This window comes from Macrobrachium rosenbergii, chromosome 52, assembly GCF_040412425.1.
Source record: "Macrobrachium rosenbergii isolate ZJJX-2024 chromosome 52, ASM4041242v1, whole genome shotgun sequence".
Taxonomy (NCBI): domain Eukaryota; kingdom Metazoa; phylum Arthropoda; class Malacostraca; order Decapoda; family Palaemonidae; genus Macrobrachium; species Macrobrachium rosenbergii.
Window position 1 is genome coordinate 31,577,265 of NC_089792.1, and position 13,144 is coordinate 31,590,408.

The following is a 13,144-nucleotide window of genomic DNA, read 5'->3' on the forward strand; positions in this document are numbered from 1 at the left end:
TAGCTCGAATTTTCCCCTCTCTTTCCATTCTAATGGATCTATATCTCGTCGACCCTTTTTAACAAGTTGGACAGACATGTACACTCTCAATCTATATAATTCTTATTATTCCAGTTTTCACGACCTTCTGCTTGCCCCCTTCCATACCCATTTCCTTCCATGTATTTTGTACTTTTCCCTTCGCCTTCAGGCAATTTATCTAGCCAGGACCAATTCCAATGAATCCATGAGAAGAATTTGGCAGATGAACTTGCCATATTTTAATGACGTCTCCAGCTAAAGCCCGTGTTGACGTCAAGATTTTCACTAGGTCGCTTTTGGAACGTAATTGTTCAGTACGGGTAAAGAACAGTGACCACCCCGATCCTGTAAATTAATTTTTTTCTTCCCCAATCTTGTAGCCTCTTCAGGTGAAGTATTCTAGAATTCTAAACCTTTGGATAGGAAAACAATTGTTTGCCTGTAAATGGCTTCACATCGCATCTTTAAGCCCATTTCTCCCTTTTTATCGAACCTGCAGGTCATTGTTGTGGGTGCAACACTCTTTTCGCCACCATCTCATGCGTGGCATTCTCTGGGGTTCTTTTTTCCACCTAAAACTTTTTTGTTTTTACTTCTTGACCTTCCTCAATTTATCTGTAATTTTATCATGTTTTTCCATTTCTTGAATAAATAACTATATTACTTACCCTCCCCATGACTAAGAACATAGCTAGAATCACAATTGCTTATGAACATTTTGATTTTGATTTTGATTTCAGAAAATTTGTTTTATCTTTCTACCAGATCTTCTTGTTGATTGTCTTTCGTGGAAATTAAATTCAGCCTCTGTCCATGTCACCATATACGGTACTCAAGCCAATCTTGAGGAGATTTCATATTACAAATTTGTAAGTCTTCCTTGGAAAAATGAGTCATTTTGTAACTATGTGGTCGACATTTTTTTTTTTTTTATTTCAGTTACTGAAGCCGTAAAGCAAATTTGAGCATTTTCATATCGCTATGATATTTGGAATGCAGTAATGGTTTAACTTCTATGATCCTTGATCTTGTATTTCCCCTATCTTGGAAGGAGGGACCAGCCCTAAAGACGTTTCCATGGTAATACCAAATCGTTGTTTCCACTTTGTTCCCGAAATCATCAATCCTTCATCTTGGTAAGCTTGGTGATTTTCTTTCCCACTGCAGCTAATTGTAATTTACTTTCTCAAATTGTTTTTTAGAGCCAATTCACTTGGTCTTGGTTCTAAATTTTGTTTCTTTGCGCAAAGCCCTTGTTAGTAAGGACGTAAGGTTTAACTACGTGCGCAGAAACGTCTGAATTATAAAAAAAATTTTGTTAAACCAGTGCATTACATAATTTAACTGACTTCGTTCTCGACAACATTATTTATTTGGATTCTTTGAAGGTATAAGCAACACGTAAGGTTTTATGTTTCATCCTATTTGGTATGTCATTTTCTATGAGGCCGTATTTTGTCCACAGAGGTTTTACATTTCACGTAAGATTTTGCGTTCCAAGCAAGATTTTCAATTTCACGGCTTAAAGGGAGTATTTGCATCATGGTCATAAAAGTGTGCACCTGTGCGTGCATCCGCGAGGCGCACGTTCTGTATGCCACTAAAGAGCCCCACCCTTCGTGCTGTGACAAGCAGAGTCTGGAGGGAAGTTCACCTCCCTGTGGAGTGAACACTATCTGTTTATATTTCATTTTAGACCCCACTAGAATATTCCAAGTGTTGAAAGTTTGCAACCCTTTTGTTTTATTCACGCGGGACCTTTACCCTTCCTCAAACAAATTATCATCATCATCATCGATATTATTATCTTTGGTATTAATGCGGGTACTGGTTGAAGGAGAAACGGGTAATGTTGTATTAGTATATGTAATTGGAACCTATATTTCACTGATTGAGGAAAACTTCTTGTTTCGAAACAAGACTCTTTTTGGCGCTGCAGTTTTCCATAACCATGTTTGTTTTACCCGTTATGAACAATTTAAGCCACTTGGTATCAGTGTTGTGTTTAAAACTGTTCGCGATACTGGATATTTTGAACTTGCTAAGTTTGTCTTGTGGCGGAATCTTCAGACCCATGTCATAAGACTCCGTGTCATCAATGCAATAAAAAAAAAAAAAAAAAAAACCTTCCCTCTGTTTGAATCACTCCACCACAATTTATTATAATTTGATCGGTGATATGTGGACTCATTAGTACACGTTAGTATATTGTATTAATTTCATTTGTTTAGCAATAATTAATCGCATTGTTTTCATTGCCTTTGACGTTATTCAAGATATCTTCTCATCCTTTGTGTGCAATAATTGTCCTTTTGAACGGTATTTTAAATCCCTGACAACCCAAATTCCCATGTTCATGTAATGTTTTAGCGATATTTTGTCTTATTAGCATAGGAGGTTTTGCCATTTTGTAATTAATGATGTTTTGTTCTGATGCACTTGTGCATAACCCTCGAATTTGTCCACAAATTGGTGGGTTATTGAAGAAATGTTATCAGTTACAATGGCAAACGATTCCGAGGTTGTCTGTCGTAAGTAATCACAGATATTTCAATGTAAAGTTGCCTGAATATTGTTATTTGTTTATTTATACATATAATTGCTATTTCAGCGTCAGTACGTATGAAAGTGGACTCATATCGATGATGCGGTTGAATACATAATAGTGTATTAATTTTTTTTTCTGATAAACGTGTTGTGTACGTTAAGTATTGAGATTGAATGACAGTTTGCAGCATATTTTATTGTTAAAAATACCATTATTTATCGTCGTAATCCCAGTGAAAATTGTCAAGATATCACATTTGAGGCATAAGATGTGACATAGGCGTAAGTATATATATAAACAAAAAATGTTGAATGTTGATAGAAACACGCCTCCCATTTCTCTTATTTATACATTGAAAGTTCATGGAACCGGAACGAGACGAAACGTAACGTATGCAAATGCAATTTGAATGAAAAATGGGTGAATTGCAAAATGGCGCTGCTTTACTGCTTATAACCTGAGTGAGTCTGGAAACTAAGGTGCAAGCGCTTAGGTCGCATGCATGGGAAACACCATCGTAAAGCTGGTGTCACACAGTTTTTTTTTTTTTTTCTTGTGATGCTTTGTCACTATAAAAAATACCAAAAAGGTCATGTGCGATTAAACACGGGCAGAGTCGACCCCTTCCGTAAACAGGCATTTTTCATGCCGTCCATTTCACACATTTTTCATTCGTGTTACCGTCACCTTGGAATGTGTCGGACAGGCTTCTCCTGTTCCTTCCTTCCCAAACGAAGGTGCCGATTTTTTGGCTGCAAGACGACAAATATGCGCGACCGCGTTTCTTTGCTCTCAGTGACTTTAAACGACGGAATTTAAAGAAGAGATAAGGTTCTGCGGCGGTACTATTCCTTTGCTATTACGGCTAAAGAGGAAGCCTTATTTTACCTTGGTCTAAATGGAGAACAAATGTAAGAAATATTTGCATTCAACATTCTCCCTAAAATCATAACCGCATCAACTTCCTTAGGTGATGCATAAAGGAAGTTAAACCTACCCTGAAACGTACAGTGATTGTTTTGAAGACCAATCAACTCGACATTACGATTGGGAATAAAGGACCTCAAATCATAAAACGTTTAATGTTATTTTTTCCAGAGACAGAGAGACATCTCAGGAATGATAATTTAATAATAAAACATAATAAGATTAATAATAAATGGATCTTTGAAATATTCAGTGGGTGTTGCTGGTCTTCAGACATTAAAAGCTCTCTTTCGATAGTTAACTTCGCGATTGCTGCAAGAAACAGAAGAGAATTCAGTCAAAAATGGTCAAATTACAAGCCACATGACGTTGACCGTGTTTTAGGAGTCGTGCAACAGGTATGCGAAATTGTCTTCTCGAGTTCACTCCAGCCAACCGTGAGCAGTAGACCAGATTGACGTAGACCGGTTTCAAGCGAAACTTATCCACAAACTCTTACATCAGAACTTTGCTATAGTCACGAGGTTTTGCAAAATCAATGTTATCTTGCAAGCAAATAATCCCAGCTGATTGGATGAAGATCTTCGTTGAATTCCTTTGCTTAGACCAATCCTCTGCTAGTGTAGTCTTTGGCTGACCCTATTCCAGTCTTGTCAAAATGAGCAGAAATCTTAATAATTTTTCTTTCATTCGAAGCGTTATTTAGATTCTTACGGAAACGCGCTTTCCAGTGTTACACCTGTAAGAAATGAGCTCTGTTGCTAGGAAATCCGACAAAAAAGTGGGGATTGTTAAATAAAACCTGTTGTAAAAGAAATATAAGCCCCATCTAATGCAAAGTATTATGTAGAGAATAATTCGTTTTTGTAATGGTCTTGCAGCGCATTTGTGAGTCATATTTTTGAGGTTTCAGTTTTATTTAGTTTCATGGATCCTCACTCTGTGGTTTGCCTGTCTCCTTTCTAAGATTTTTTTTTTTATTCTATCTCCATCAAAATGAATAGTTATTTGAATGCCTTTTAGATAACTAGATACTTTCACACAGCAGACTTCTTCTTCTTCGTTTAATATATATATTTATATTTTCATATATATATATATATATTCTTTGGGGGCTGATTTGGCACTGGATAGGCCGTTCGATCTCCTGCCTTGCCTGACATCCTTGGGCTATATATATACATTTGTATATAAATATCCCTATAACAGCGAGGAGGCATATATTCGAGACGTAATATATATTTATATATATTTGGAGTCTACTTTGTGTGTGTATTAGGTATCACCCATTTTTCTTTCCAGCAAACCTATCTGTTGATTACTTACATAATCGATTCTACTCAGCTGTCTGACCTGCGGCTGCAACCACATCACCTTCTTTATGAAGTCTGAGTCTGCAAAAGCCATCGAGGCTCCTTTAAAGGCAAAACATTTTTTTGCTTCATCTCATGATTACATAACGCTCTGCTTTTAGCGTGTGGATCCCATAGGGCATGTCAACTTTTCAGAGGACTCATACTTGTCCTCAATCACAGTTTTATTAAGTACCCTTGTCTCCTGATCTGACAAGCAATAATGATGTTTACTTGTTAGGATGCAAACGATTCGTTCAGTTTCTCTTCTCCCAAGTGCGAAATGAAGTGATTGCCACAATAATTGAACCAGTTGTAAGAAACATAGTGAGTTGGTGTGATTGTGATGTCTTGTGCTTTCACTCTATGATTTGCCTGGAATATAAGAGATATAATTATATACATATATGTATTTATATTGTTTCATATTCTTTGTTTAACATGATAGAATATTGGATTGTCTGGATGTAGCATAAACTATCTCCTGAACAGAAATGGCTCAGAGACCTTTTTCACAAAGTGAAATATAATTTATATTGGGAAATATCCTGTTTAACTATTTTCCATAAGCTCCATTTTCAGTCATAACTAGTGAAATATATAGCTTAGCATATAGCCTCAGCATCAGCATCCTGTTGAAGTGAATCTCGATATTTATATACCAGGCCTCTGATTCACTTCCTATCTTTCAGTTATATATTTTTTGTATAATATGAATAAATCTATTCTAAAGTCTAAATATAACCATCTGTTAACGTACTGTCTAATATCATATCTTTCATAACTGTAAAACTGGGGACCCCATCAGTCCTCTTGGCAGATGCATCATTAGTTTTTCTTTCAAGCTTTTTAACTATACAAATATTACGTTGACTACTATTATTGTATTGTTATTTCCTTCAATATATATATATATATATAACCATAATGATTTATTTTGCATTTATATAATCTGATATATATACATATATGTATATAATATGTCTGTATGTATGTTTGTATGTATAGACCCTGCAATTCAGTTATTCCATATATATATATACAAGACCGGATCGATACCACATATATAGATACTATAAATTATATATATACGTATATATATAAATATATATGTTTATAAATAAATATACTATAGGAGTTGTAGAGTCCTTTTTACAAGGCATTTTCAGGAAAAATCTTCCGCGTCAGCTGATCTGAGCTATGCTGTTAGTCGACTATGGTGGATCGTAGCAGAAGTGAAGAGGGACATTGTGATAACAAAATCATCCCAAAATCTTCTTTAGAAGCGAAAGTTAACACCACTCATAGCCATGCTCTAAAATGAAAAAGTACTTGATATATATATATATATATATATATATATATATATATATATATATATATATATATATATATACTCTCTCTCATTATATTGAGTTGAGAGGAATGCATATCCCTTCTCGCATCAGTAAATTTATGCGCCAAAGCCATTACTTTTTTTCAAATTCGACTTTGATAAATGGTGGATATTTTTAAGAACGTTTATTGACCAAATCGCAGAGATACATTTCAATAAATTTATTTATCAATGTATAGTGTACTTTATTTAACGTCTTTTTTTATGAACTACTTAGTACCAGAAATTCAAAGTGTCTGTGTATAACATTGATCAATATTTCTTCTGTAATATTATTGATGTTAATACTACCACTAATTCGAAAACACGTATGGAGTAGTTTTATTCTGCTCGTTTCTTTGTATCCGCGTAAGCAGGCTCTTTCAAAATCAGATGAGCGAATGTCAGTGGATTCATGTCTTCAGACATATTGCGAGCGGCGTTTTGTACATAATCTCTCTGGGGGTACATACCGTTGAATATTTGAAGATTTGTCGCCAAGGAAGCGATCTCGCCCAGCATTCATTCAGTCAGTTATTAGCGTTTAAAACAGGAAAGGGAAAAAAGAAATTTTTTTAGGAAAGGAAGTGATTGTAAAATTATTAAATGACTCTTCCTTTGAGTTTTATTATTATTATTATTATGACCAGGATTAATAATAAAGGAAATGGTATTGTCTTGTTGAAATGACCTACTTTACGCCTGTCTGAACACAATATCAAAGGTTTTTTCATAATAAACATGTTAGAAAGTTATATATAAATATATATATATATATATATATATATATATATATATATATATATATATATATATATATATATATATATATATTATTGTGTGTGTGTCTGTGTCTGTAGATGCTTAACTATTCTGGTTACTGCAATATTATTATATATATATATATATATATATATATATATATTATATATATATATATATATATATATATATATATATATATATATATATATATATATATATATATTAATATATATATATATATATATATATATATATATATATATATATATATATATATATATATATATATATATATATATATATATATATATATATATATATATATATATATTATGATTACGATTGTACTGATTATTACAGTGAAAAGCATGACTTTCAAAAGCATTTACAAGGCCGTAGAGAATTCTCGGCATTAAAGAGAGCCCAAGTACATTGATTAATTTCCTCTAATGTCACAAAATCACAAGTCAAATCATTAATTTGTCGATGAAAGTAAAACACTGGCGACGACTGTGCCGTTATAGCCGAAGCACAACAAACAACAATAGGAACATCAAAGCCAGTTGATAGCCAAAGGGACACAATATAATATCAGCAATATCAACCACTTTGTAAGTAAAAGGAATAACAACAATAAAAGGAAGAGAGAGAGAGAGAGAGAGAGAGAGAGAGAGAGAGAGAGAGCGAGATAGAGAGAGAGATCCTATTGTGGGTTAGTATCCGGTACTAAAATTTGAGCCAAGCTTTTCAAGAGTTGCCCGTGCTTGTACATTTGAGTGTTTTCTAGTGTATGTGTGTGTGGGTGTGTGTGTGTGTGTGTGTGTGTGTGTGTGTGTTTGTGTGTGAGAGAGAGAGAGAGAGAGAGAGAGAGAGAGAGAGAGAGAGAGAGAGAGGGATTCAGGGATTCTATTTTGGTCGAAGGCGATTCGCCGATGACGTCATTCCTTTAGGGTCTCTGGTTCTCCCTTCTCCCTTGCATGGATTTCCGTCATGGGAGTTTTTAGATGGGTTTCACGCTTATATATATATATATATATATATATATATATATATATATATATATATATATATATATATATATATATATATATATTAATTTATATATATATATATACATATATATAATATATAATGTATATATATATATATATATATATATATATATATGTATATATATATATATATATATATATATATATATATATATATATAATATATATATATATATATATATATGTATGTATATATATATATATATATATATATATATATATATATACACACATACACACACGATTTCTAAGTGCTTCTCAGTACTTTTTCTACTGTTGATAATCACGTCTGCGACTGACAACAATTGTGTATTTTTCGCATGTGAAAAGATTGCCAGTTGACCCCAACACCCACCCGTGGTTCTCCTTCGCCAGTAACTCTCTCTCTCTCTCTCTCTCTCTCTCTCTCTCTCTCTCTCTCTCTCTCTCTCTCTCTCTCTCTGTCCGTGAAGAAGCACTCTTTTATTTGGAATATAGGTGAGGTTTCTGGAGGAATCCATCAAGCAAAAGGCATTCTCTAGCTCGTCTTCCGGGCTATTGTTCGGTTTAGTTGGGGAAGAAGACGGGGAAGCTTGATAGAAGGACTGAATTGGCTATAGGAATGAGACAGACAGACAGACAGACAGGCAGGCAGGCTGAAGTTGATGAAGGAATGGAAAAATCATGTGATGAATGCACTGGGCAACCAATAATGAATAAAATATTTAATGTAAACATTATCGGAAACCAATTCATGTTAAGGTACGTGATGTTATTTCTCGGCAAGGGAGTCGACAGTGTATTGCAGGAATGAGAACCCGCTTCTCAAAAGTCCTTATGTCAGTGAGGATGTCATGAGATGCAAGTCATGAAGATTTGTAGTAGCCGTAACAATTTTTATTGGCGTTCCATTTATCGCAATCCAAACTTATATGATGCTGTTTTTTATATTCTTTTCAGCATCATGACTACAATACAGGAAGATGATAGAAAGGCTCATTTTGTTTGATTGTGCTTTCAACTTTAACCATTAGTGATGGGGTGAATTCTGTTCCGACCTACTGATTAACATTACTAAGAGTTTTGGGTTTGTTTCTGAGAATGACGGTGAGCAGATCGTAAGTGAGGTCCGACATAAGTCAGGTAAATTTTGGACTTGATATTTACTAATTCCTGCGGTGTTATAACAAACATTGTTGTTTCTCCAGCTAGGAGTTCTGGTTTTGCTCTAATTTATTGATAATTAAAAATAAGTAGGCTGACCCTGATGTGCAATACTCTTGTAAGATATGTATAAAATCTCCAACAAGTTGTAATGGTATTTTGAGTTATCAATTTTATTTAAATTGGTGTCAGAAGGTTGAGATTATATAATTTAAATGTAACCTTTGTCAACATAATTAATAGGAATTCTTTGTCTGAGGTTGAATTGCCATGTTAATGACAAAGCCTAGTTTAGTGATGATTGTAGAATTGTTTCTTTCGAGAGACAGGAGGCTTATCTTTGGAAAAGGAATTGATGACATGTGACACTGAATAACTATACCAAGCTAAAAGCTGTGGCTCAGAGAGTTTATACTTCAGCAGAAAATAAATACAGTACTGCTTTAGAAAAAAACCCTTTATAGATTCAACTCGGTGACATAAATGGTGGGCTCATAAGAATCTCAGCTTTGCTGCCAAACCAAGATTAAGCCACCAGGTTCAGCAGCCTCTTAAAAAGCACTCTCACACCATGAACCTAAACGTCACTCTTGTCTCCACTACATGTTTTCAAACCATATGGGTGACAGAGCACTTGTAGCTACTGTGCAGCCTGCAGCTCGAAATAAACTGGTCAGAGGCTTGGGACAATGACTTTGGAAATCAGTGAGGTCCAACTAGAAATTGATTACAACACTATTGCCAAAGCACAACTCTTAAGATGACCAAACAGTTCTAATTTCAGACTATATGGCATCCAGGGACCGTTATCATCAAATCTGCGATGGGAAGATGTCCACCATGAGAAGCTCTGGCTTGAAAAAAAAAAAGGAAGCACAAAATAATGGATGCCTCTTGCGACGACACCAGCAGCAGGTACCGGTAGTCCACCCCCTCCCCAGAAAATGCCAACATTCCTCCTTAAAAAGTGTTCAAGCTCTGACCATCAAGGCCAAACGTCAAAGATTCCATTACATCCTCTGGGAAGCCTAAAACAAAGTTGGTGACTCATAACTTCATCTGGAAACAAAAAGAGCCAAAACCCAATGCCTAAAATAACCCATCAGCTGAGGAATGAACAGTGATCATGTCATATATAATGATTCAGTTTAATATTTTATTTAATTATACCCACCTAAACATCCTAAAAGGTATTTTTTACAGTGGTTTGATAAATTCCACATCAACAGTATTTAGATGTAATCCCATAATCCCTATCTGATGGATGTCACAGATACATCTTCATGATGAAATGGAAACCCATCTTTAATAAAACAATCTGGGTGACCAGCATAGCAATTTTGTTTGCCCATGCAAAGGGATCTCTGGTAGCAAGCTTCACTTTTGAAACCCATGTTCTCCACCAAGCTTGCAGCTGGGGCGCTCCTTGCACCCCAAAACCATGCAGGTGGCAGTTCCAGGCCTCAACCATTTCAGCATTTCAGATTTTAGAGTAGGCATCCGTGGCAGTTGAGAAACCGTTATTCGTGTGTAACAAAGGTATAGACCTCCCTAGACAAATTAATGGGGTAAGAAATTCGTCACACCACCGCCTATAACCCAGCTGCTATTGGCTTGGAAAAACAGGAAGGGTGATGTTAGCATAGTCCAGAGGGATGCCCACGCTGCCAGATATCTAAAGCGATGGACCTGCCTGGAAAATCATTTGTTCAGTTTACCCCTGGTCCAGTACTTGGGGTATTCACATCACTAAAGAAGGATCGACTCTTCTCCCAGATGATTCGCATCTAAAATATGTAAATGGTATTCAGTGAAACCATTTGAATTCCTGAAAATTATAGAAAGAGGTTTTCTTGCCCAGTGTTTGTATTAATTTCACCAGTCATTTATCTATTTTTTCAAACACTCGAAAAATAGACCTTTCAAGACTTGACAAAATCAAAAGGAAAAACACCATCTCATTATAGACAAACGAACAAACATACAAAAAAATTCAAGAAGCAACTTCTTTCGTGATTAACATCTCAGCTACATGGCCATGATTATTCATTTTAAGTCTTATGACCCAGGACGTTTCCTGTCAGCTGGCGACGAGCCTTTCATTCTCTATGCAAACAGATAGGGGCCACTGGTGAGAGACTTCACCAGGGGTCTGGACAACGGCAAGTCTGATGTGGAACCACGCTGTGTTTTGTTATATAGATGTTAACAACATCTGAGCCCATTGGATCTCTTCAAGCACTGAACTAATCTGTTTATCTTAAAGTAGCTCCTTGATCTGTTAGATGTAGGGTTTTGTATTAACATGCAAGTTTCGTTTATTCTTTCACATATGGCATCTGTTATTTTAATTCCACAATGTTATTGTTTTTTTTACCTGCTCCTAACTTCAGTAAATTAACATTTGAGTAGATTTCTCTCTCTCTCTCTCTCTCTCTCTCTCTCTCTCTCTCTCTCTCTCTCTCTCAGCTTCCCATTAAAGTTTTGCCATATAGGTATTTTCTCGTGGAGTGCAAACATTTAGATTTGTTTTTCATATATTTTATATTTTTCTGACGTCGTTCGGAGCCAAGAAACTGATCGTTGCTGCCCCCCTTTCTCCCTCTTTTGCTCTCTCTCTCTCTCTCTCTTTCTCTCTTTTATATTTTTCTCTCTCTGATCTCTCTCTCAGCTACCCATTAAAGTTTTGCATATAGGTATTTTCTCGTGGAGTGCAAACATTTAGATTTGTTTTTCATATATTTATATTTTTCTGACGTCGTTCGGAGCCAAGAAACTGATCGTTGCTGCCCGCCCCCCCCCCTCTCTCTCTCTCTCTCTCTCTCTTCTGCAGGAGAATTTAAGGGAAAAGAATTTTTCCCCCGTAGTGTCATGTGTATTTATACGTGATCATCTCCCTCGCTGGGTCTTTTATAACGCCCTGGTATGAAAATATCGAGCTCTTATCTTTTCCGTTTTTCTTAATCCTTCTGATGGCCCTTTTGTTGGTAAAGATTAAAAAAGTTGTTTAGACATCGTTATCATATTTAATTCTTGTCATGAAAGCCTGTGGCATCAGGAGGAGAGAGAGAGAGAGAGAGAGAGAGAGAGAGAGAGAGAGAGAGAGAGAGAGAGAGAAAGTGGGGGAACAGCCAAGTTTGTTTTTGTTTACTAATCCTTTATGGGTTTAGAGACGCGTTTATTATACTCGGCCCACATATTTGAATAATGATATTTTATAAACGTTTGCAGGAAAGATGTTTCGTGAAATTCTCTTCCTCTTGTAGTATTTTAAGGGTGTGTCACTATATTTTCGTTTAAATCAGAATGTTTTTTCTGTTTTATTTTGATTGAAAGATGTTCCTATTTTCCAGAATACCCCTTGTACGTAGGTGTTGTGGAGTTTAAGTATTGTGTTATGTATTGTTTACAACTGGCGTAGTAGTCTATTGTTGACAGATTGTGTTTATAATAAACTGGACAGGTGCCAGCATGGACGCTGCTTTTTGAATAGGCCGCATGCCGCACAGCTGGGCTTGATAAGCAACATGATTAGACACTGTGCCGAAAACACGTTTTCTTGGTAGTGTTAGACAATAGTTTATTGCAGTTCTCACAAACAGGTACAGTACGTGCTTTTGTTTGCAGTAGCTGTTCGACCAATGTCAGTAGGTTCAGGCAGGTTCTTGGAAACTGTCTTCATTTGCTTCATTGCGTAGGAAGCCTCAGCACCGGTGGTCATAGTAGCTTTCTTGCAGACACATAAAAGGAAAACCTGCAAAATCCATCACGTAATTTCTATGCGGGTTACCGTTTCAAAGAAGATAGTGACACCTGAAATCACGTCATGGTTTAATAATACCCTGCTAATGTAAGGATCAAGCAATAAATATCCTTTAGATGAGTCATTCAGACAACCAAAAATAATAAAGGAGAGTTGACAGCTGGCCATCAGTTTACAAAACAGACTCCGCATGAGTGT